The 26,764-nt window shown below is 38.5% G+C and overlaps 1 protein-coding gene across 2 annotated transcripts in view; it reads left to right on the top strand.

Annotated features, from left to right (window-relative positions):
• The first annotated feature begins 4,867 nt into the window (after positions 1-4,867).
• RNF182 (ring finger protein 182) overlaps positions 4,868-26,764 on the top strand; it is a 57,825-nt gene continuing 35,928 nt past the window's right edge. For both annotated transcript variants that reach the window (XM_060189353.1, XM_060189354.1), the window contains exon 1: positions 4,868-4,966. The gene's annotated coding sequence lies outside the window, so the exon portion shown is untranslated. The remainder of the gene's footprint in view (positions 4,967-26,764) is intronic.

Here is a 26,764-nt window from a genome sequence, read left to right as displayed (position 1 = left end):
ACAATGGTGGCTTAAACTCTCTAGTGTGATACAGGCTTTGCAGTGGACCTTTCCAGTAGCCTTCCTTCCTTTGAGCAATGATGTCTTTACCACTTGGCTTTGACCTAGCACGTTATGATTGAGCCCTCCTCAATCGCTATCGAACAGGCCATGGCCAGTGCGCCGCTATGTTCCATCGCTGGGGAGCCAGAGACGGCCTGAACTGCCCCTGCGGCTACAGACAGACTATGACCCACATAGTCAACGACTGCTACCTCTCCAGATTCAAAGGAGGTCTGGAAACTTTACATCAGGCTCAACCTGACGCTGTTGACTGGCTACGGAAGAAGGGCAAACGCTAGAAGAAGAAGAAGGATTTAAAAGGGGTGTGTTTCTCTCTAATTTGAGGGATTTGATAGTTAATATTTGCCTTTTAAAGAAGATTTGCCTAGTACGCTAGGGAGGCTATTGGAAGGAGAGAAATTTGTGAATTCTGAATTTGTAGCTTCTAGAGATTCAGCAGGGCGTTTGCTTTCTTTTCCAAGCCTGCAGGACAGCTGGAGCCAGGGTTTCCCAGTCAAATTTTAAAACTATCTATGAAGGAAATTCACTTTGAGAGTTAGACAGCAAAAATATTTTTTGTATGTTTTGAATTAGTTGAAATCACCTCATTAACATTGTAAGAACATGACTAGAATGCAGAGGTCGGAGGAGCTGAGGCATAATGAGGCTATAATAAGAGAACACTGAAATTTTCTTGTTTTTTTGTGCCCATTCCTACACTCATAGCTTAGTGGAATAAAATATATTTGTGCTCAAGTTCTCATATCATTTTAAGATAGCTCTAGTGTGCTATGGTTAAGAATGATTCTTCTACTAAACAATTGTGTGACCGTGGGCACAGTGTGCAGTAAACATGAACTGTTAGTATGAGTTTTAATTTAAAAAAACAACGAGGATTTGGGAAGACAAATTATAATTTATAGAAGAGGAAAAGTTTTATACCAACACTAGTAAGAATATGTTTACAGATTGGGAGTGTAATGGTAAAAAACAGAAAGTAAACTGCTTGAAGATATTTGTTGCATTTTGTTAAAGCTAGAAAATTTAACATTTATCAAAATGAAATTATTATAAATGCTGATCTGGTAATTAAAACTTTAACATTTATTTTGATTTGTTAAAATGGGTCAAAAACCTCTCTTATTTTGATAATAAATTTACAGTCAGGAGGTGATGAAGAGAATTAAATTTTGATGACTCACAGTTCCAATCAACCCATTTAAACAAAGGTGGAAGATGTGATATATAAAATATATATGTATATTCAAACTGAATGTTAATAAAGTGACAAAGCCAACAAAGTGTAATCAGCATAACAGTGGCTAAATTTATTCAGTATTGGATATGATACAGGCATCTAGTTAACATTTTTCATGTGTTCATTTATTTCAATGAACAAAAACTCAAGGAAGTAAGTGCCATTATAATTCCCCTTTGATAGATGTGGGAACTGAGGATCAGATATATTAAATTATTTCTCCAACTCATGTAGCTGATTAACAGTAGAGTTGGGATTAAGTCTTAAGTAGTTTGGCTTCAGTACCTGTGAAAAAAATGTCTCTTTTCCCCCTTTTAAATTTTGACCAGAGCACTACTCAGCTCTAGGTTATGGTGGTGCTATATATTGAAACTGGGACCTCTGGGACCTCAGGCATCATAATTTGTCATATATTATGCTTTGCTATCTTCCAGACCCTGGAAAATGTTGTAAAAGTCAGATCAAATGAGTTAATGTTTATATCTTTCATTTTATTGTAAGTTGAAATTACTTAACTTAAACACTTTATTGTGATAATTTATGAATTGGGAAGCATTAATGAGATAATTTTATTTTGTTTTAAAGATTAAGAATAGCAATCTTTTAATTTATCGATGCTATTTTAATTAATTCTACATTAATTCTAGATATACATTAATTCTAGAACAAAACATTACACTGCGCAACACAGAATATTATATTTTCTATTAAACACATAAAGAAACAAATGTAGTAATTCTAATAACATATTTTATTTAACATAAGCTATTAAAATGTTTCTTCAATATATCATCAGTTAACATTATTAATGAGCTACTATAGGTTTGGGGGGAATTATTGCTTCAAGTCTTTGAAACCTGGCCTGTACTTTGCATTTATTGATCATGTAGGTCTAGACTAACTCACTATGTGGCTAGTGGATCCTCAACTGGACAGTGCACTTCTAAAATACCATTTAAGGAAAGTAAACTTCTTATTTGGCATATTGAAAAAGTAATGAGAACATGAAAAGCGAAGCACACATCCATATAATATTTTTCAGCTGTAGTATTTTCATTTCCAATTTAACTAATTGGATTAACTTGCTCAGATAAGAATACCTCATAAGAAGGTGGAAAATTTTAGAAAGTTGGTTTCTTTATCAACTTGTAATGTTATTGAAGAGATATAATTGGGGAATGTCTACAAGAATACTTCAGAGGATAAGGTAGAAGCAGGTCACTGAGGAATTCATTAAGAGTGGGCATAATGTGAAGTCTCCCAAACCTTTAGCTTGGATGACCCTTTCAACTCAATTACCCTTCTCTATCCTGTATTCAGTATTAAAACTAGACAGTATACAGGTATACAGGTAACCTGTATACCTGTATACTTAACAGTTAACAGGTAACATTAGGTAACTAACGTATACAGGTCAACTAATACTTATTAAGGATCTTTGTTTTTGATTCTTCAGTGAAAAATCATAAATATATGCACACCGTGAAACATCAGACTTAACAATATTAAATACTACTTATGCAGTGATAAGTAGTATTGAATTTATTTCTTAAAACTTGTTCAGAGATAATCACTGCTAATAATTAGCTATGTAGTCTTCCAGATCTTTGTATGTGTATCTTTATGTTTCTGCTTAGAATTTTCTTTCTTCCTTTCTTTCTCTTAGTTTACAGAAATAAGATTACCCCATACATATTTTTCTTCAGCCCTTTTTTTTTTGTTTAGCAAGAATCTTCTCTATGCCTTTATTTTATTCATTTAAATGATAGTATAGTATTACATAGTATGAATGTGCTAAATTAATGTAGACACTGCACTGTTGATATACATACAAGTTCTTTCAAGGACTTTTTAAAAAAATATTTATTTTATGAAAGAGAAAGCAAGTCTAGAGCACTGTCCCGGCATATGCATTGCCAGGGATCAACTCTGGATCTTAAGTATGTGCATCTTGTGCTCCAACATTGAGCCATTTCCCTACCACAAGTTTTTCTTTAAAAGTTTGTTATTATAAAAGTGCTGCAGTCTACATTCTTGAACATCTATCACTGCACACTTGTGTAGTTTTGCATGGTATATTTCTAAGAATTGAAATAGCTGAGTGAAAGGCATATACATTTAAAATTTTCAAAACACTGCCAAAATGCTTAAGTCTGTCAGAAAGACTTTGTCTCTTGACTTTAGCAGGAAGTACCAACTGCAGGCAAGTGGCCAATCCTTCTGAGGAACAAGCTGTTTCAATTCTTCACCACAAAATGAACCATATTTTTCATTACTTACATTGTATACTTCAGTTGGTAACAGTATTCTTTTTTATTCTTCCTTGCATCGGTATGAGACCCAGAACACATCAACTACCATGAGGTTTTATTATAAGTTTACTGACACCCCTTTGGTGATTCACAAATGCTGAAAAAAAATGTCATGCTCCCTAAGGCTTAATGAAGATATTGTAGATTTTGGCTTCAATAACTGATCTTTCAAGAATACATAGTATGGGGTGATGGCTCACTCAACCCATGCTACCTGTCCTCTAGCTCTGTCCTTTATGAGAAGCATCACAAGGGTCTGCTAGTACTTTTCCTTCCCTCTCCAAGAATTTTCTTGAGAGGACGCCTGCCTACTAGTAATGTATTTCAAGGTTAGTTTCACCCTTCTCTCCACAGCTCCAAGCTCTGCAGTGTTTCACTGGTCCGTCCTTGGCACAGAGAAAGCCAGAGCTCATGACAGATACTTAGCAGTCACTGCCAGTAGCTGAGCAGCGGCAGCAGCTGAGATTTACAATGCAGGCTGAAAGTTGTGTTTTAGTGAACGAGGTTACAAATGTATCCACAACTCCCTCTTTCCTACTCAGTCTATCAAAACTGATATAAGACTTGGGTGGAGTTGAGACCAGACCCATTTAAGGCCAGCCAAGCTTGGTTAAAGAGGGAGGAGAAGGAGCAAAAGGAGGAGGAGGAGAATGGAGAAGAGAAGGGGGGAGGAGAGTAGTTTTCCTTGGCAGCCCCGAGTCTGCTGTGGCAGCGACAAGATCACCAAGTACCAGTTGCTGAATACTTTATCACTTTGCACTGCTCTTTCTTCTCTCTTGGGTGAATTGCCATTTAGTAGAGGCCTCAGCTCTAGAGAAGAAATGTGTGGTGGGGGGTTTTGGGATGCCGAGTGCGGGAAGCAAAAGGAATACCTACTAGGATGAAAACTGAACTGGAATTAGGATGATACCTGCCCCCCTCCTCCCGCTCTCCTTCCTCTTCTCCCTCTTGCAGGTGGATGGGTTGGGGGAAGACAAATAATTTGGTTAGAGATGGACAGGAGGGAAATATTTATAGTATGAAAGCTGGCGGTGGCTCCATGCAGGGTCCTGGTCCACTCGCGGCACCCAGACTGCTGAGGTGAAGGGCGGGGACCTAGGGGCAGAGGGGGTGGATCCCCGACACTCGGTGCCCCGGGGGTGTCCACTGGGTCCCCACCGGGCCCCGGGCCCCGGGCGGTTGCCATGGTGACGTAGGGTCGGTGGCTCAGTGCTGTGGAAACAAAGCCGCCCGCCCGCCCGAGCTCCTCCTCCGCCGGCGCCTCCCTCCGCTCCCGGGCGCCGCAGCCACCCCAGCGGCTCCAGACCCCGCACTCGCCGCTGCCTTCACCTTCACCTTCACCGCCGCGCGCCAGGTAAGGCGAGCGCAGCCGCTAGGAGAGGGTGGGCGGGGTGGGGGTCCGCCCGCTGCGGGCAGCCCGTACCCGGCTAAGCTGCAAGCGGCTCCCAGAGGGGGGCGCCCCTGTAGAGGGCGGCCTCCCCCGCGCCTGGGGAGCCGCCTGCTAGGCGGCCCCGCAGCCCCGCAGCGCCGCAGCCCGCGCGCACAGGCCGGCGGACAGCAGCGCCGCCAGGGCGGCAAAGTTCGATGCGGGCCGAGACAGCCCAGAGCGGCTGAGCCTCCCGCGCCGCGACGGCTCTGCTGATCCCGCCCCGCTCGACGGTGAACCCCGCGCAGCCGGTAGCTGGGTGGAGGTGATTTTGCAGAGAGGCGGTGGGTGGTACTTAGATTATTCGTCCTTCACTAGTTCTTTCTTTCTTTCTTTCTTTCTTTCTTTCTTTCTTTCTTTCTTTCTTTCTTTCTTTCTTTCTTTCTCCCTTTCTCCCTTTCTCCCTTTCTCCCTTTCTTTCTTTCTCTCCCTTCCTTTCTCTTTCTTTTCTCTATTTCCTTTCTCTCTCCCTTCTTTTCCTTTCTATTCTTTCCCACTCCTTCCTTCTTTCTTTCCTTCCATCTTTCCTCCGACCCTCTTTCTTTCTCTCCCCTTCCTCGCTTGTATTTATTTTCTCTCTCACTTCTCCCTTTCTTTCTTCTCCTCCTCTTCTTATACTTTTCCTTCATCATCAGCATCATTATCCGTTATTGACACTTTTAGGAAAAGAAAAATACGACAGTATTTCTCCTTGGACTTCCAAGTTCCATAGTTTATTGTCCTTGAGAGCCAGACGGGAGGGAAGGGAACAATTAAGACAAGCTTTACAATCTCTGGAAAGTGAGACTATTCTTATGAACCAGTGACCAAAGCATTTCAAAATGCTTCTGAAGTTCCTCTGAATTTTGAACGTAAGGATCTCGGATCTCCATTTTCGGAAACTGATAGCACCTGTAACTAAATGGGAACAGTAGCCTGGTCTTTAGCCAGCAACAGTGGAGTTAAGAGCAAGACCCAAATTGCAGATTTAGATATTGACACCAATGTTATTTTTATTGTTTCTGGAAGGCATTGTGTTCATGCATTAAGGAACTGGAAAATGCCTCGTTCTTTTATGTGCAGGGAAGCACTCCAAAGCGTTGCTTAAAGCAGGTAGATAGTTGCTTAAAGCAGGTAGATAGGCGGTATCTGCATCCGTGTTTATGAGTGTGATAAGGGTTACCATGCTGTTGTTAAGGGTGTAGGCTATTGGATGTTGGAATTGCTCAAGTATGGTTCCTCCCTCCTCTATTTCAATGGTCCCAAGTCTTGCCATCCTTTTATGATACTTAGATATTTTAAATTTAGAACAAATTAAAAATATGCTGTGGAGAGAGTTTGTTTTCTTTTGTTTTGGCTACTTTAGACATCTGATGTCTAAAATATGAAAGAAAAATCATTCATTTTCAGAAACAGCTGATCAGTTCAGGGGGAAATAGTATGCTTGTTTTATTGAGGAAAGATGCCATATTCATAACTGGAAAATACTAAAACTAATTGTATGCCCAACTGTAAGATAATTTATAAGTTCTGGTAAGTCAGTCAGAGAACATTTATATATAATGTAAGAAATTATGTCTACTCAAAGGTAGTTAATGAAAAGAAACAAATAGTACTGATGACTTTGAACTGCTGTTGCTGGATGCTAAAGTTACTTGTGGTGTCAGAGCGTCATTGTCTAGTATTCTTTTTTCCAACATTTGGGATTTCAGCAGCTGTTTGCCCGTTGATTACTTAGTTTCTAAATCTTTCCAGATTTGCTAGCAATTTTAAATAATATCACTTTATTAGAAGGTTGTATTGGGAACCGAAATATTAAGTCACAACAATTTGCAGATTGCTTCATATTTGGACTTCTGTTTAAGTCAGATTTTACCTGTACAGTGAATCAGAGGGACTCTGCTCAATATTTTTAGGTGATGGTAATGAAAAGGTACATTGATTACAGTGAAGCAAATCTGTTTTGAGAAGATAACCAGGAAAGTAAAGGGACATTTTTCTCATTTACACATGAAAGACAGTCACAATATTGAAGTCAAGGCATATTCTATAAGCACAAAATATGTAGTTTTGTACTAAAATAATTATTTTTGTGTTCTTTCTGAGATGCCAGGAGCACTAATTTATTCAGCTCTTTGTAAACTCAACATTAAAATACACGGACTCTGCACCTGCTTTTCAGCTAGATGGAACCACATTCTGAGTTCTAACCTCAACATTTATGTCATGTCCTTAGTTTGTATGTTGAAGAATGGAGACAACCAGTGTTAATTCAGCACAATAAGCGCTCATGTTTTCCTTTGCTGCTAGTTCACACAAAGCACATGATTCAGTATACCTTTGCACACTTAAAGCTCTATTGCTTTCTGCCAAAAGAATAAAGTCAGTAAATATCAGAAATAAACAGTCATGTAGTGCAAGCACTGCTTTGTTGCAGTGCTTTATTTACACAAGCTCTGAAGCATGAAATGAAACTTTATGTCAGTGCAGTGAAAAATAGCAATTTAGCATATTTATATGTGTTACTGGTATTGTGAGGTATGTCCTTAGCCAGATAATGAAAGGAGAAAAAAACACTGTGATATACCTCCATCTCCTTAGGAAATGCAGATGGGAAGTATGTTTTACATCTATGATTTAAATCAGCCACCTGGTGGAAGAGAGGAACAACATTCTGTGTCCTCAGGTGTAAAATATGACTGTCCCTCTTGCTGATTCACAGTTGTTTGGATCTTTGCCTACATTACTAGTCTGTTTTTGAGGTCTGTTATGAAGTACATATATTGCTAGTTTTTGGTATAAGTTTTAAAAGATTGCAACCATAGCTTTTTCTCTTATCTTTTCTGTAGAACCTTAGGATTTATCACTGAGAATGTACTAAGATATGAACTGAATCATGAGATGCCCAACAGAGGACCTAGTGGGGGTTGTATTGTTATGTGGAAAACTGAGAAATGTTATGCATGTATAAACTATTGCATTTACTGCCAAATGTAAAACATTAATCCTGCAATAAAGGAAAAATGCAAAAAAAAAGATGCCTTTGTTGAAAGTTGAATTCTGGTGCATTTTTGTTATTGAAAGCCAGTTGTTAGTGTACAAGCCTTCATGGGTAGCGTAACGCCACTGAAGCTTTTGTTGATTGTTTCTGGGTCAAAATTTCTTTGTTATTTATAGCTGTGCTGTAATACCACAATGACTAGGTGGTAATTTAGTATCTAGTACAAGGTGCTACATGATTAATTCATGCATATTTGGGAAGGATGATAATTTCAAAATTCTTTCTTCGTTGCTAAAACTCTTAGGTATAGATTTATGGCTGGGGAGGATAATGTGGCTTGGAGACATTGTGGAAAAATTCTAACAACATTGTTAACTAACCTGCTATGCATGGTGGGTATTGATTATACCTCCCATAGTGAGAAGACGCAAAGAACGTGAGGTGGTGATGATAGGAAGATGTGTTTTGTGACATGAACAGCTGTGACATGAACAGTGACTGATGGAGGTTGAAAAACTTTTGTGGACATGAGTTTCGTCTGTTGGGCTCTCAGATAAAAGGAAGATAAAATGTCTTAAGCCACTTTGTGAAGCATGGGTGCTTGGGGAAAATATATACTGTCTGGCACATAATTAGAGTGATGTAAATATACTTTGAGGTCAATGACTGATTTCTGCATGTGCCAGTTATTTGTAGCAATTATGTAGTAGAGTTTCAGACACCAGACAACAAATGTTTAGGAAGTGCTTTTATATTCCATATTGCTTGATGAGAGCCATTCAGCTGAGCTCTTATGGTTAATAAATTCCTACTTTCCCAAATATTTATGATTATTTTTGTTATTTTACATAGAAAAAATTTTGTGTAATATACCAAAATATTCTCTTTCACTTAGTATTTAGCCTTACTTTTCCTAGGAGAAAAGTGACCAGTGAATTCCTTATTGCTTTTATAAATATTGTATGTCTCAGGGCTTTTTAAAACAGTGATATTTAGTTATTTGTTATCTAACCAGAAAAATATTAGAAACTTAGTTGTATGGTGGTGTGCATTAAAAGAGAGATAACACATGTTTAAATCCTTAATTTCATATTTTGGACATTTAAAGAGGTTATATGGGGGCGGGTAGGAAAAAATTTTGTATTCTTGTTAGGTGATGGATTGCTCATTCCTCAAATTGTTTTGAACTAGATTTCTGCTCCTATGTCTTATAATTTGTTAAGTAAAAGCCAGATGCTTTTAGGCTGCAAGATGGAGGCTTCAGTGTGTTAAATAGTGTTAAAGGGGGGAGATTACTACATACTGAGAGTTTGCAGGAGTTGATGGTGAAAGGAAGTGGAGGAAAAAAGACCCTGATAGCAGGAATAATCTCTTAAACACCTTATGGCCCAAACTCCCAAAGCAATTACTCAGAGGTTGTTTCTGTGGTTTCCATCCGCAGGCCACTCCTACAACAGAGATGCTGGTCCTGGGTGCTCACTTCTAACTAAAAAGCTACTCCTTAGGACTGAGATCTAAGTGTACCTTGAATATTATAAACCAGAAACTAGGTCACGGGAGTAGATTTTTTTCATGAATATGTTATGCAATCTAATTAGTCAGGTGGACAAGATAGATAATCAACATAGTAATAAGACTATAAATTAGTTTTTGTATTTGGATGAGAAATTGTGTTTCTAGGTATCAGTCCATTATGAATTGTCTTGTTACCATTGTCATTCAAGAAAGACAAGGCATTTTACACAACTTCATTACTACATAGCAGGTATAGCTATACAGAGGAACAGACTCTTACTCTTGTAAATCTACAACTAGTGGCTTCTGTGTGGGCTTTTCTGGCATTTGCTCTTGTTACATATGGTTTTCTTAGACCTTATTTAATATGTTTGTAATTTCATTTTTTTTCTATCAATGTGACCTTATTAGTGCTTCCTATGGTTCAGGCACTGCTCTAAGCACCTCAGAATATTACTTTAAATTTTTACAAGAACCAGTAATGTCGGTACTATATTGATTCCTAATTTAAGGAGGAAACTAACATGTCTTCTATTTTAACCTAAATGTTTACAGTATAAAACATAATTCTAGCTTCTTAATATCAACTCACTTACATAAAGTATAGAAGTATTATACTCACTGTTATGGCACTTGGACCTTTTCTTTATTTTAATAAAAATAAAATCTCATGCCATAAAATGGCATCTCTTCATGGCTTATTGTGACAAGTACTAGTGTTTTGCATATAGAAACTACAGTGGACTTATTTCTAAAAAAATATTTTTGAAGGTACTTACTATATATGGTCTATCAACGATTTGGATTCACCTGTTCATTCTTTTATGAACACACCTCTCGCCACTTTATTGGGCTGCTGTTGACACATGGGCACAACTTCTCATCTTCCCAAAATAAGCATCTACAAGACACTCTCTCCCCCTCACGTAAGTTCTTTTCTAACACACCTGTTCATTCTCTAGCTCATTCAGACCTCTTCGAAGGACTGACTTTCTTCTGTGTCTGTTGTATGAGACTTCTGAGTATCTCTTTTCAAAACAACTTAGCAGGTTCTTTTGAAATACAAAACATACCTTTTGTACTAAATCTTAAGTTTCTCAAGAACAAGGTTATATTGCACTCGTTTTCTAATATAAGTTAAATACAAGTATGCTTTTCTTAACTGAATTCTTAAAAGAATTTATATGTCGGGAGTCGGGCGGTAGTGCAGCGGGTTAAGCGCACGTGGCGCAAAGCACAAGGACCGGCGTAAGGATCCCGGTTCGAACCCCGGCTCCCCACCTGCAGGGGAGTCGCTTCACAGGCGGTGAAGCAGCTCTGCAGGTGTCTGTCTTTCTCTCCTCCTCTCTGTCTTCCCCATCTCTCTCCATTTCTCTCTGTCCTATCCTACAACAACGACATCAATAAAAACAATAATTACAACAATAAAAAAAAAGAAAAAAGAAATAAAAAAAACTTAAAAAAAAAGAATTTATATGTCATATAAAATTATTATGTTTTCATTTCCCTTCAAAGTCAGTAATTAATAGCCTTAGCAATCAAATTTGGTACCTTAGAAATAGACTAAAGTTTCTTATAGTATTGCTTCTGTTATGTAAGTTAAACTTTTTTTTTATCCTTAGGATGCTATAATTATTTGAGTTTTTAGTTATTTAAAATGTAACATTAGGAGTAAAATATCACAGTTACATTTTCAAATTATTTGAATTCTTGATGTTCACATCTTAGAAAGAATAAGAAATTCTTACTGACTTGATTTTATACTATTAGTTATGAATGAGCCTATTATTATGGTCAAAAGAGCAAATAATGAGTCTTTGGATATCATTTCTATTTATCTTTGTACGACTTTTAATATTTCATCTTCTTTTTCCTTCCTTGCTCTCATAAAATATATTTTTACTTGCTTCCATACAAGAGTGATTCAGCATTTACTTTCAAGGAATCATTCTTATTTTTTTCTTTCTTATTTTCTTTTTGCAGAGCTGAGGTTTTGTATGTGTGCAGTTTCACTACTCTATGTTGCTTCTTCATTTAGATAGAGAGACCATAAGGAAAGGGAGGCACACCATCGCACTGAAGCTTTCTCTGGAGACATAGCATCAACACTGTGATGTTGGGCTTTAAACCTGGGCCATATGCACAGAGAAATATGTCCTCTACCTGATGAGCTATTTCTCTAGGCTGGGCCTTTCTTGTTTCATTATTATTACTTTTTTCCTAGGGTTATTGATGGCATTCAGTGCCTGCATGACTTCACCACTCCCAGTAGCTCACTCCTACCTCTAATTTTTCCTTCTTCCCTTCCCTTCCCTTCCCTTCCCTTCCCTTCCCTTCCCTTCCCTTCCCTTCCCTTCCCTTCCCTTCCCTTCCCTTCCCTTCCCTCCCCTCCCCTCCCCTCCCCTCCCCTCCCCTCCCCTCCCCTCCCCTCCCCTCCCTTCCCTTCCCTTCCCCTTCATTCCTTCTCTCCCTCCCTCCCTCCTTCCTTCCTTGCCTCCCTCCTTCCTTCCCTCCCTCCCTCCCTTCCTTCCTTCCTTCCTTCCTCCCTCCCTCCCTCCCTCCCCCTTCCTCCTTCCTTCCTTCCTTCCTTCCTCCCTCCCTCCCTCCCTCCCTCCCCCTTCCTCTTCCTTCCTTCCTTCCTTCCTTCCTTCCTTCCTTCCTTCCTCCCTCCCTCCCTCCCTCCCTTCCTTCCATTTTTCTAGAGAGTGAAAGACAGAGAGAAAAAGAGACACTACAACACTGACTTCTTCCCTGCAGCACTCCCATGTGTTGGCCTGGGGTGAACCTGGTTCTTGTGCATGATAATAATTGTCATTTTACTTTGTGAACTCCCTATTGCCCCTAATCTTTCATATTTTAAGATATATGGAAAATAAAGTTAAACAAAAAATGTCCGTAAAAACAAGTAATGAAACATAGTTTTGTAGGTTCTTTTAAGAATAAACATTATCATGCATACCATTTACTGAGTACAAATTTGTTGCCAGATACTCTACTAAGTATGCTCCATAAACTGTCTCTTTTGATTATTTTAACAACCTTTGATTCCTCATCACTAAAATGCTAATAAATCACTATTCAAGATCACACAGAGCTGATAGATTTGAAAACAATTTGTGTAGATAAATCAGAGTCTAAAGTGGACTAAGATGGCTTTGTTAATTTTCAGGGAACAAAGAACAACTTCCTGCCACACACAGTGAAGATGCTTTTATACTATTTGTGCTTTGAGAAGAGTGGCAGTTGAGAACTGTCTGGTGGGGAATATTCAGGATGATAAGTGTGATCAGTCAGAGGAAAGGGTGGTTTCAGGGGGCAACCAGGAAAAAATATTTCCGTGTTTAGTGACTGACTGTTGCTACAGACTCCAAGTTGGGTTTTGGGAGGAGAGGAAGAACTCTAGTTTCATAATTAAAAATCAGATTAAATGGAGCCTTTTCTATCCTGGATTTATTTTCTATTTTCTTGAATTGGAAATTGATGCACAGTGGGTCATATGAGATGATAAAGGATGAAAAGAAATGAAATGAAAAGCAGCTCAATACATATACTATATCCCTCAGCCTAGACTACTCTAGGAGCCAGTGCTAGCAGCATGTTCTTTGGTTCATTGGAAGAGCTCTTGGCTGGAGGAGTATGTTGCAAGGTAAAGATGAAGTTAGATGTAAAGATGAAATTAAATGCTTTGAAAACGGTTTCCATTTGGGTCATTTCCCCTCTACATCAGGCTTTTTTCTTTTTCCTTGGGAACTTCTAGTACAAACCTTTTTGATAGCTACCGGGAGAAAAGAAGAACGAGAGACTTTTAGTTAAAATTGTAACAGCATGAAAAAAACTTGCATTTGTGAACAAGTAGTTATTTTTTGCCAATGTGAACTTTTCTTTCATCTTCAAGGGCAGTATAAGCTTCAGTAAAGCCTAATGGGTATGAACCTGCATTTTAAAGAACGGACAGCCTGAGTTTGATTCCTGGCTCTGCTTCAACCATCTAGTTGTGTATAACCTTGAGAACAGTTACTTAATTTCTCTGTATCGTTGTTTTATAACCTGCAAAATTGGAAGAATAATATATCAGTGGTTGTTGTGAGGTTTAAATGGATTTGTTAGTTACTTATTGTTAGCTATTGAGGGTAAGTTTTGAGTGCAGAAAGGACAACTAGTATTTGATTTTTTAAAAGGTTATTTAATCTATTTTTTCCTTAGGCCTTTAAACTTACTAGTTCCTTTACAAATCTGATAAATGTGAACATCACCTTCACTTTATCTTTGATGAAACTTTGATTCACATTGAACAGATTGAATTCTTCAAAATATCAGTGTCATCTACAAATGGAGTTATAATGAAACCCTTAAATATGTAGAGTATCTTATACTTAATGTAAAATGTATATATAAATTTAATATATTTTATTTTATATTTAGACAGGTGATATACTTGTTGGATGAAATTATTTCTCAAATAAGTAAAACTATTCCAAACACTGATCTTGTTTTTTTTTCTATTTATCACTGAAAAAAATCAATGTTTTATAGACATAGTAAGATCTTCTTATACAGTTCAATCAAGATAAATGATACAGCTAAACCTATCACACATTCTAAAACTAGTCTCAAGGCCAATCTGTTAGTTTAATTAACATTAGTTTTTTTAATCATTAAAATCATAGAAACCATACACAGACTATTCTAATGAATGTGTTTTTTTCTAACATGTATTGATGTCTTTATTTTCTTCAACATTTCTATTTTTACTTTTTAAAAAGATTTGTTTATTTGTTAATGAGAGAGAGAAAGAGAATGATTGCATTACCCTGGCACATGGGATACTGGGGATTGTACTTCGTACTTCATGATTAAGGAACTCACGCTTAAAAAGAGTCCCGTACACTATCCACTGAACCACCTCCTGGTCCCTCTATATTCAGTTCTATACCTTAGTCATTTTACCACTAACAGATATTTAATGTAAGCTGAAGATACTATTTCTGGTGAGTTTTTGTTATCAAGATACTCCATATTGATTTTAATCAATTATTAATTGAGATATTAAAAAGTTATATTCAACTCAATTATTTTGCAAGGATGTCTTTGGAATCTGGTAGAAAATTTACACTTATAGAACATCTGAATTTTAATGCTAAATTTTCAGTTGTCGAAATGTAGTCCTGCCAAAAAGGGTCAAATTGCATTCATTGAAAAATATTTTACTATAGCAATAACACATAGGCCCACTTGAGATTAAATCAATAAAGGGATTTATTTAGAAAATCACAATAATCATGAAGAGATGATTCTAGTTAAGAGAATAGGCAAAGTCTAAAATCTGCAATCAAACCACCCAAGACCACCATGTGTAAGGATAAGTCCAAAATCCAAACCAATAGGAGCATGCTGAGATGAAGGTGACCAGCAGGCCAAGAGAGCTCACTGCTCTGAGACCCCTCCTTTTATGCATTCCCCTCTGTGTCTCCTCCTCTGGCTGATATCATCACTCATATGCTAATAGTCCCAGACTCCTTTTGGGGTCATGACATTTTACATTGCTTCAGTTTCTAGATTTAAATTATTTAAAGTGAAATAAAATTGAAATTTCAATTCTTCAGCACTGCCTATGTTTGAAGTGCATATTAGCCCAACATGTAAATATCAATCAATGCAGCTCAAGACTCTGGAATCAAATTACTCCTCACTTATTTTGCCTGCTATAGTTTGTGCCTCACTAGTTTTTAAGATACCTTCTTCCACTTTGGTTGGATTCTTCATTTCTGTAGTAGATGGCAGTTCTACTGAGCAGGACTACATATGGCTCAAGCCAGTCACTGCATTTGATTGACTTGAAAGGCCTTTCAAATGTCGTGCCATTAAATCTAATTAAACATTCTATAGTTTTGCCTGTTTTTCTGAGTGTACCCTCAATTTGTATTTGTTTATAACAGTAATAGTTTCAAAGGTGATACAGTGGGAGTACGCTTGTGCTACTTCTTCCTCTCTCTCCTTCCTTCCTTCTTTCCTTCTTCCCTTCCTTCCTTCCTTCCTTCCTTTCTTTTTTTTCCTCCTGAGTTACTGCTGGGTCTCAGTGCCAGCACTACTAATCCACTGTTCCTGGAGGCCATTTTTTTCCCCTTCCCATTTTATTAGATGGAACAGAGAGATATTGAGAGAGGAGGGGAAGATAGAGAGGGGGAGAGAAAGATAGATACCTGCAGACCCGCTTTACAGCTGGTGAAGCGACCACCCTGCAGGTGGGGAGCAAGGGGCTCAAACTGGGATTCTTGTGAGTGTGGGTCCTTGTACTTCGTACTATGTACGCTTAAGTTGGTGCGCTACTGCCTTGCCCCGTCATAGTTTTTTTGGTCATAGTTTGCCGTTAAATAGGAATGTTAAGGAGCTCTAGTGGCGCAATTGGTTAGCGAGTGGTACCTATACAGGAATGTTAAGACTTAACTGTGATCTGTGAGTACAAGCATTGAGTGGCACCCCCCCCATAGTCTTCTATTCTGCTCATTTTCCTGCTAACCTAGACAACTATTTTAATCTTTTCTTAAACTTGTATCCTGTTCTTCTCACATAATTTCTTGCAGATAAGTGCTTTCTTTTAAAAATCTTTTTAATTGAATTTATTTATAAATAAAAAATAGAAAATATCACAAAACCATAGGATAAGAGTGGTAAAATTTTACACATTTCCCACCACCAGGGTTCTATATCCCATCTCCTCCACTGGAAGCTTTCCTATTCTTTATCAGATAAATACTTTCTATGGCTTCTACCACTGTATCATTGGTTCCACCGGCTTCTGAACACACACACCTGGCCATTTCCCATAGGACCTTAAGTGACTGTGTTTCTTGGGCTGGGATAGATAAAATAATGGTTATGCAAAGAGACTCACATGCTTGAAGCTCTTTTGTTGTATTCTATTAAAAAGTTGGCTGGACCTGGATGGGGATTGCATTAAATATATATATGGCTCTGGGTATAATATTTATTTTGATGATGTTAATTCTTCTAGTCCATGAACATAGCTTATCTTCCCACTGCTTTGTAACTTTTTCTGTTTCCTTGAATAGTGACTCATAATTTTCAGTATACAGGTATTTCATTTCTTTTATTAGGTTTATTCCTAGATATTTTACTGTTTATGCTAAGTGGGACTGATTTCTGGATCTTCTGACAGTGTTTGCATAAAGGAACACTATTGACTTTTGTATGTTAACTTTGTAGCCTGCCACTTTAGTATATTTCCTGATAATTTCCAGGATCTTCCTGCTGGATCCTTTAGATCTTTCTTCCTTCCTTCCTTCCTTTCTTTTTTTTTCTTTTTTTTTTTTTTTTGCCTCCAGGGTTACTGCTGGGGCTCAGTGCCTGCATCATGAATCCACTGCTCCTGGAGGCTATTCTTTTTCCCTTTTGTTGCCCTTGTTGTTTTATCATTGTTGTTATTATTATTGTTACTGATATCATTTTTGTTGGATAGGATAGAGAGAAATGGAGAGAGGAGGGAAAGACAGAGAGGGGGAGAGAATGATAGACACCTGCAGACCTGCTTCACTGCTTGTGAAGCGACTCCTCTGCAGGTGGGGAGCCTGGGGCTCGAACCGGATTCCTTATGCTGGTCTTTTCACTTTGTGCCACATGTGCTTAACCGGCTGTGCTACTGCCTGGCCCCTAGGTTTTTCTATGTGTACTATCACATCATCTGCAAATAGTGAGTTTGACTTCTCTTTCAACCTGTATCCCTTTAATTCTTTGCTCTTTCCTGACTGCTATGGCAAAAACTTCCAGCACTATGTTGAATAACAATGGTGATAGTGATCATTCCTTTCTAGTACCTGGGAATGCTTCCAGTTTCTCACCTTTGAGCATGATGTTGGCTGTAGGTTTGTTGTATATGGACTTCACTAGGTTAAGGAATTTTCCATCATTCCCATTTTCTGTAGTGTTTTGATCATGAAAGGAGGTTGGGTTTTGCCAAAGGCTTTCTCTGCATCTATTGAATTAATCTAATTTTATTTGTCTTTATTTTATTGATGTGGTAGGTCACATACATTGATTTATGTATATTGAGTCAGCCTTGTATCCCTGGAATAAATCCTACTTAGTCATGATGTACAATCTTTTTAATATACTGCTACATCTGGTTGGCTAGAATTTTGTTAGGTATTTTAGCATCTATGTTCATCAGAGATACTGATCTGTAGTTTTTTTTTTTTTTTTTTTTTTTTTTGTGTGTGTGTGTGTGTGCCCATGTCTACTTTTGGTATCAGTGTGAAGGCTGCTTCATAGAAGGTGGAAGGGAGTATTCCTGTGTCTTCAATATTTTGGAAGAGCTTAAAAAAGTATAGGTATTAACTTTGTTGAAGGTTTTGTAGAACTCATTTGTAAAGCCATCTGGTCTTGGATTTTTATTGTTGGAAAGGTTCTTGATAACTGCTTCAATTTCTTTGGCAAAAGAAACCACCACCCAAACAAAGAGACTCCTTACAGAATGAGAGAAGATCTTTACATGCCATAAATCAGACAAAAGGCTAATAACCAAAATATATAAAGAGCTCATCAAACTCAGCAACAAAAACCAAAGGACTCCATCTAAAAATGGGGAAAAGATATGAACAGAATATTCACCAAAGAAGGTATATCCAAAAGGCCAACAGACATATGAAAAAATGCTCCAAATCTTTGATTGTCAGAAATGCAAATTAAGACAGCAATGAGATATCACTTCACTCCTGTGATAATATCATACATCAGAAAGAACAGTAACAACAAATGCTAGAGACTTTGTGGGAACAAAGGAGCCCTCCTATACTGCTGGTGGGAATGTAAATTGGGAATGTAAACTGCTGGTGGGAATGTAAATTGGAGAACTCTCAGAAGGCCAGAAATAAGCCTATACTATGACCCTGTAATCCCTGTCCTTTGGATATATCCTAAGAAATCAAACACAACTATCCAAAAAGATCTGTGTTTACCTATGTTTACCTATAGCAGCACAATTTGTAGTAGCCAAAAATCTGGAAACAACCTAAATGTCCAACAGCAGATGAGTGGCTGAGAAAGTTGTGGTATATGTACACAATGTAATACTACTCCGCTATTAAAAATGGTGATTTCACTTTCTCCACCTCATCTTGGGGGGAGCTTGAAGGAATCAGGTTAAGTGAAATAAGCTAGAAAGCTGAGAAATAAGAACAGAAGGGGAAACACAAAGTAGAATATGGATTGAGTGTGGTGTATTGCATCAAAGTAAGTTTTATGAAGTGGCAGGGTAGCGGGGCTTTCAGGTCCCAGTGGATGATGGTGGAGGAGGACCTAAGCATGGGGTTAGAGTATTTTGTAGAAAACTGAGAAATTTTGCACATGTGTTAACAATTGTATCCACTGCAAACCATTAATCCCCCCAATGAAAAAAGAAAAGGAAAACATTCATTTATTTGTTTATTGGACAAAGACAAGAGAGATGAAATTGAGGGGGTAGAGGGGGAGATGTAAAGGAGAGAGTAATAGAGCACTGCTTCACTGCTCTCAAAACTTTCCTCCTGCAGGTAGGGACCAGGGCCTTGAAACTGGGTCCTTGTGCATTGTAATATATTAAAAATTTTTATTATATTTATTTATTGGATAGAGACAGCCAGAAATTGAGTGGGTGGGGTAGATAGTGTGGGAGAGAGAGGCATCTGCACTGCAGCCCTGCTTCACCACTTGTGAAGCTTCCCCCCTGCAGGTATGGGCCAGGGGCTCAAACCTGGGTCCTTGTACATTGTAACATGTGTGCTCAACCAGGTGCACCACCACCCAGTCCCCTGTGCATTGTAATATTTGTATTTAACCAGGTTAGTAAGTAGTATTTTTTTCCCACTTGCCTTGGCCATAACTTTGGAGTCATCCTAGAGTCCCTCTCTCCCCATACCTTAAATTGAGTCCATTAGCAAATTGTTGTCACTGCCTTCAAATTTGATAATTCTTTGCTACTTTACCTTGACCGCCATGGTATAAATAATTGCAATTCTCTTGTTTATTGCACTTCTAATTTAACTGTCTACTGATTCTCTATGTTACAGTGAGAATAAGTTATGATGAATTTTAACTTAAAAATTTATTCTCATTAAGGAAGGGGAAGGAAGAGGGAGAAAAGGAGAGAGAGAGGGAGAGAGGGAGAAAGGGAGAGAAGGAGAGAGGGAGAGAGGGAGAGAGAGGGAGAGAGGGAGAGAGGGAGAGAGAGAGAGAGACCAGAACACTTCTCATCTCTGATCTATGATTGTGCTGGGAGGACTTAACCCAGGACTGCTGGGGTCTCAAGGTCTGCAAGTCTGATGTGCTACTGCTGTTTTGAGTTTTAAATCAGTTCCTATAACTTCCCTACTCAAAAGATTGATGACAAATGAAAATAAAATGTCCTCTACTGGTCCTCTTCCTCTTGTGAACTCACCCCTTGCCTCATTTTCTTTTCACTGCATTCCAGGCTACTTGTTCTTGGATCTACCAAGCTCTCTCTCTCTGAATGAGTTTGGCCTGGAGCAGTGAAGCCTTAGTGATAACAAAAAGCTAAAAAAAAAACAAAAAAAAAAAAAACAAGAATTTTTTTATATGATGCCTGCTTTGAGCATATGAAATTGTCTTGTCAAGTATCTGACAACTATTAAATGATCTGTTAAACGATCCCAGGGAAATAAGTGAAAGAGAAAGAAAAAAAAACCACCTTCTATTCTAGTAAACAGATCAGAATTCTTTATTTGGTGAAACTTTAGACATTTATATCATGGAGATATTGAGGATTTCCATGGCAGAGATGCTTTCAAATGTGTGAGGGCTTTAAATAATACCTTTGTAGCTTAATGTCTTTGTGGAAGTCTTTTTTAAAAATGGTACCATACAGTTCCCTTTTCTGCTTAAGGCTTTGTAAACTATACCATTTGAAGATTATTTTTGAACCCTTACTGATGTTTCTATGAGTTTTGGGTTTTTTTTAAAATGTGAAATTGTAAGGCTAAAAGTAAAAAGAAAACATTTTCTCTGTAAACTTGAATTCATTGTTTGCTTGCAGGTACTCAAATATTAATGACAATAACTATAAAGATAGCACAATGTTCTAGGAGCTAGAGGCTGTAAACAGGTCTAGTAGTTCTCTAATATATCTGATTTTCAAACTGAAGTAAATGTATCATTGGGGGGATGGTTAAAAATATGCTTTAGCTTTTAGTGACTTAGTTAATTTAATTTAAATTTTTATTTTTATTGCCAGCAGGATTATCTCTAGGACTTGGTTCCAGTACTACAAATCCACAGCTCCTGGTTGGCGTTTTTCCCCTGTATTTCTTTCTATTATTCTTGATAGGGCAGAGAGAAATTGAAAGAGAGTAGATAGAAAGACAGACACCTGCAGACCTTCTTCACGACTCATGAAGCACCCCCCCCTGCAGGAGGGGAGCAGGTGCTTGCACTGGGTCCTTGAACATGGTAATGTGTGAACTTAACTGGGTGTGCCACTATCAGTCCCCTATTGTTAGCTGAGCTTAAAAGCCCGGCCCCTACTTTTAGTGGTTTCTTAATCACTGAAATATGAAGAGAACTATAGAAACCAAAATACAACCCACTCTAAGCATGTGAATTTTAAAAATTCTGCTTGTTATAGAACGATGCATATATTTTCTGTGATTCCTGAGAAACTGGACAGACTTCTTAAAGATCAATCAGTAAACTCATAGAAATTTAAAGATAACACTTCAATCAGAAGGTGTTCATTGGTGCATGGTGTGATTTTTTCATTCTATGCCTTCTTCACTTGGATGTGAAAGAGTTTGGGCTTTCTAGCAGTCAGAACTGAGTACAAACACTGATTTTGTTACTTACACTATGAGCCGGACCAAATTACCAAACTTCCCTAGTAGTTTTACTTTCTGTATGGTAACGTACTAATAGTGCCTATTATGCAAGTTATATGGAGGGTAAAGGATTAAATTATATGATACATGTATTGTCAGCTTATTTATGTTTTTTTATTTATAAAAAGGAAATATTGACAAAATCATAGGATAAGAGGGGTACAACTCCAAACAATTCCCACCATCAGAACTCCGTATCCCATCCCCTCCCCTGATAGCTTTCCTATTCTTTATCCCTCTGGGAGTAAGACCCAGGGTCATTATGGGGTGCAGAAGGTGGAAGGTCTGGCTTCTGTAATCACTTCCCCACTGAACATGGGCATTGACAGGTCGATCCATTCTCCCAGCCTCTCTCTCTCTCTTTCCTTATTGGGGAAGGGCTCTGGGGAAGCGGGGTTCCAGGACACATTGGTGGGGTTGTCTGTCCAGGGTAGTCTGGTTGGCATCCTTGTAGCATCTGGAACCTGGTGGCTGAAAAGAGAGTATAAAGCATATAAAGCCAAACAAGTTTTTGACTAATCATGAACCTAAAGGCTGGAATAGTGCAGATGGAGAGTTGGGGGATCCTCCATTTTGTAGATAGCTAGTAGGCCAATTTTAGTTGTATTCCAAAGGGCCTGTGACTATACTAGCTTTTTTTGTTTGTTTGTTTGTTTGTTTTCCCTGAGCCTGAAATCTGATATGCAGGTGGATCCAAGTTATTGTCTGGGGAGATGATGTCATGCCTGGAAAAAGGATCAGAAAGCTTTTTTTTTTTATTAGCTGTGCAATACAACTAACTTGGGGGGAAGTTATAATGAAAGTGGCATGTGGTGATGGCATTTTTTAGTTAAAAATTTTAAACATATATTTATTTTCTCTTTTGTTGCCCTTGTTTTTTATTGTTGTTGTAATTATTGTTGTTGTTATTGATGTCGTCCTTGTTAGATAGGACAGAGAGAAATGGAAAGAGGAGAGGAAGACAGAGAGGGGGAGAGAAAGATAGACACCTGCAGAACTGCTTCACCACTTGTGAAGCAACTCCCCTGCAGGTGGGGAGCAGGAGCCTCCAACCGGAACCCTTGAGCCAGTCCTTGAGCATCATGGCACATGCACTTAACCTGCTACTGTCTGACTCCTGGTGATTGCATTTTTATATGGAAAATTGTATAATAATTTTGGGCCTCAACTTTTCTAGCAGTGATATTTGTTTGAGTCTGTTTAAAGGGTTTTTTGTCACATAGTGTGCGTTCAAGTGCTGGCAGTTTTAACGGAGTCAGCAGGGATTGGAGTGGTGAGTGTATATTCTTGCAACTGATACCACTCTGTAGGTGGAAAGTAATTAGATGTAACTCTACCGCTGCAGTGAGGACTAAGATTGAGTACTTTAGAGAATATTGGGAACGGATCTGGTAGGATAAGTTAGGAATTTCTTTCTATTGTCCTCTAATGATGGGATGATTTTTTTTTTTTCAAAAGCATAGTGAGATTTTATTATACACCCCCTAGAATGGTTTAGATAGATAGAAGGAAATCTGCAATAGCAAGTGGTGGAGTAAACATAGTACAGCTGGATCTCTCATGCTCTGCTAGAAAGAATAGCAGTTGATGTGGCCACTTCAGAAAATTATGCTGTAGGGACTGGGTGGTGGTGCACCTGGTTGAGTGTGCATGTTACAATGCACAAGGACCCAGGTTCAAGTCCCTGGTCCCCACCTGCAGAGGGAAAGCTTTGTGAGCCATGAAACACAAAACTATGCTGTCATAGCTACTAAAGCTGAACAAATGCCTGAGTGGTGGCACAGTGACTCCGTTCTTAAGTGTATCCCCAATATAAATACAAAATGCACAACATAAATGCATGTTCAAGTTTACAATAGAGGAGAAAACTTGCCAAAGGAATATTCGGCTCTTCACCAGCTCCTAGGAGGTAATATCTAAGTCCTTCAAATGGCTTGCTTGGTGAGAGTGTCTTTGTTTATCTGGATGGTATGAAAGATTTTAAAACAAGGCAAGTGACTTGTTCTGTTCAGTCTCTTATATGTATAGTACAGATGGTGTCAGTTTTGTTCACAATCTATGAATATTTTTGCTTTTATAAAAACATTCATTTACATAGTACATTTATACAAATGAATGGCATACAGGGGTAGGAGATAGCTGCTCTGGTAGAGCATACATTGTTAACATGTGTGAGGACCAGATTCATCCTGCACCAGCACACAAGATCAGTATGTGAAAGGGTAGTTTCACAGTTGGGGGAATAGTGCTTTAGTAGCTCTTCCCTCTCCCCTCCTCTCCTCTCTCCTTCCCTCCCCTCCCCTCCTCTCCTCTCTCCTTCCCTCCCCTCCTCTCCTCTCTCCTTCCCTCCCCTCCTCTCTTCTCTCCTTTCCTCCCCTCCCCTCCCTTTCTCTCCCTTCCCCTCCCCTCCTCTTCTCTCCCTTCCCCTTCTCTCTTTTCCCCTCCCCTCCCAGTCAGTCTTCCTCTGCCTCTTTGCCTTCCACTGTATGCAAAAAAAAAAAAAAAAGTTTGCCAGGAGCAATGGAATTATACAAGCTGTGAAGTCCCAGGGCCCCCTAAAAAGCATTTAAAGGAAGAGACCTGGAGTCAGTGGGCATGGAACTATGACACAGTTAATGCCATTGTCTTGGAAGGTTGTTGTCGGATGGAAGGATAGTATACAACACTAGGGATAAAATGTATTTAATACATGATATGCTCTGATATTTGGTATCTTTTCCTTCTATCCCATGACTTCTCACTTGTGCCTTTCTCCATTAATGGTAAGACCTATGTTTGAAGAGTTTTAAGGAGCTCGGGCAGTAGCACAGCAGGTTAAGTGCACATAGTGTGAAGCACAAGGACCAGCATAAGGATCTCAGTTCGAGTCCCTGCTCCCCACCTGCAGGGGGGTCGCCTCACAAGTGGTGAAGCAAGTCTACAGGTGTCTTTCTCTTCCTCCAGTCTCCCCTCCTCTCTCAATTTCTCTCTGTCCTATCCAACAACAACAACAACAACATAAACAGCAACAATTACAATAACAGCAAGAACAAGGGCAACAAAATGGGAAAAAATGGCCTCCAGGAGCAGTCACCGAGCCCCAGCGATGATAACCCTGGAGGCGAGAGAGAGAGAGAGTTTTAACATTTTTTAAAAATATAATTCTGGTATTTTACTTTATTTTTCAGTCTCAAAATCCTCTACATTTTTCTTCCAGTGGAGAATCCTGTATCATTTTAAAGCTGCCCTATTTCTTCAAAAGATTTAATATTATATTCTGATATTAGACATACCCATTTATAGCATCAATAGTATTTCAGTGTATAGAGTTAGTATTTTTTAAATTAAATTAAATCTATAAGTTGTTGTCAGTTGTTAATGTTTCATGAAACATTTTTTTAAAGAATTTATTTATTTATTCATGAGAAAGCTAGGAAGAGAGAAAGAACCAGACATCACTCTGGCACATGTGCTGCTGGGGATCGAACTCACGACCTCATGGTTGAGAATCCAGTGCTCCATCCACTGTGCCACCTCCTGGACCACTCATGAAACATTTTCATATAATATTTCTTAGATGGAGCAATCATTACTGAATCAGCATGGAAAACATAAGATATGCTTATGCTGTTGGATTTAGGTAGTAGTAGCTCCTTTAAAAAAAGTACTGCTAATTGAATGACTTTTTGGTGCCTGATTAGTTTTTATTGTTCTGATATAATTTTGTAGTGATTTGTTTTAATTGCCACCAGGGTTATTGCTGGTGCTCAAGAGACATAAGCAGTACTTGCTTGTAAAGCTTCACACCCGACAGGTGGGGATGGAGGCTTGAACTGCGTCCTTGCTCATGGTAATGTGTGCACTGCCTGGTGATTTTTTACATACAGCTCCTTTACCTTTCTCTCTCTAAAATATTTATTTATTTTATTACTAGAATATAGGTCACCTCTGGCATATAGTGGTGCTGGGGATTGAACCCTGGACCTTTGGAGCTTCAGGCATGGAAATGTTTTTTTGTATAACCATTAAGCTATCTCTCTAGCTCTAGGTCCTTTTTCTCAAACCCGACTTACTCATGAATTTTCATGTGTAGTAGCTGCCTTTGTATACATCAAACTGCTAATATCAACAGATCCTAGCAGATATCCCTAGCATTTTTCTCAGCCATATATATATATTATATAATCTAATGGATCTTCTTTTAATCTTTCATTCGTATAGTGCTTCTGCCTTGACCTGAGTCTTTGCATGGGCTATTCTTTCCATGTGAATCTTCTTCCTTTTTCTCTTTACTAATTCTTCCTCATTTTCCAGTTCCCTAGGTAAATCTTCCCTTACATTTATGACTAGATCAGACACTACATTCAACAAAAATCTATTGATGGGCCAGGCAGAGTTTCTAAGCAAGGAGAATATAAATAGAGAGGCTTCCTTTATTGTGCTACCTTTCTGCTGGGATTAAAACAAGCAAACAAAATCTAAATCAACCAGAAGAGAGAAATACATGTAGGTGACTCAAATAGGGCAATGAGTGGGTTGCTACCTTAGATTAGGAGGGAAGGTAGCACTTAACATATCCGCGACAAAGGGAGTGACAGAGGTGGGGATTAGAGCATTTCAAACAGAAGCAATAAATGCAAAATGCTGAGATGGAGAGAGGAATAGGATGAGGTTAGCCCATGTTAAGCAGGGAGGCAATTACAGAAGCCAGACCTTCCACCTTCTGCATCCCACAATGACCTTGGGTCCATACTCCCAGAGGGTTAAAGAATAGAAAGCTATCGGAGAGGGGATGGGATACGGAGTTCTGGTGGTGGGAATTGTGTGGAGTTGTACCCCTCTTATCCTATGGTTTTGTCAGTGTTTCCTTCTTATAAGTAAAAAAAAAAAAAGAGAGAGAGAGAGAAGGGCAAATATAGAGAGAGTTACAGAAATAATAGTCAGCCCTATCTCTGATCTCCTTTTCCCTATCTTTACAGACAGTGATGGAGAGTTTGAGACTTCTGAATGGTTTTACTCAAACAGTGGGACACATAACTAGGAGAATTTCAGCTTTTTAGAGATCAATATTGTATCTAGATTCAGATTCAATTATTCTGTGATCTGTACTAAATTTAAATGGTTTTATTGTTAATGTCTAAGTCATAGTCAATATATAAATGACAGCTTTTTTTTTTTTTACAGAAAAAGCTTAAAAATAAATTTAGAAAGCTCATGTAAACATTTTGCGCTATAGAAAGGAGGAAACATCTTTTTAAAATAGTGATTAAATAATGATTGCAAGATTGTAGAATAAGAGGGGTACAATTCCATACAGTTCTCACCACCAGAGTTCATGTCCCATCCCCATTCATTGGGAGCTTCCCTATT

Source organism: Erinaceus europaeus, chromosome 4 (genome assembly GCF_950295315.1).
Source record: "Erinaceus europaeus chromosome 4, mEriEur2.1, whole genome shotgun sequence".
Classification (NCBI taxonomy): Eukaryota; Metazoa; Chordata; class Mammalia; order Eulipotyphla; family Erinaceidae; genus Erinaceus; species Erinaceus europaeus.
Note: the sequence above shows the minus strand (reverse complement) of the source record. Positions and strands in the feature narration are given on the sequence as shown.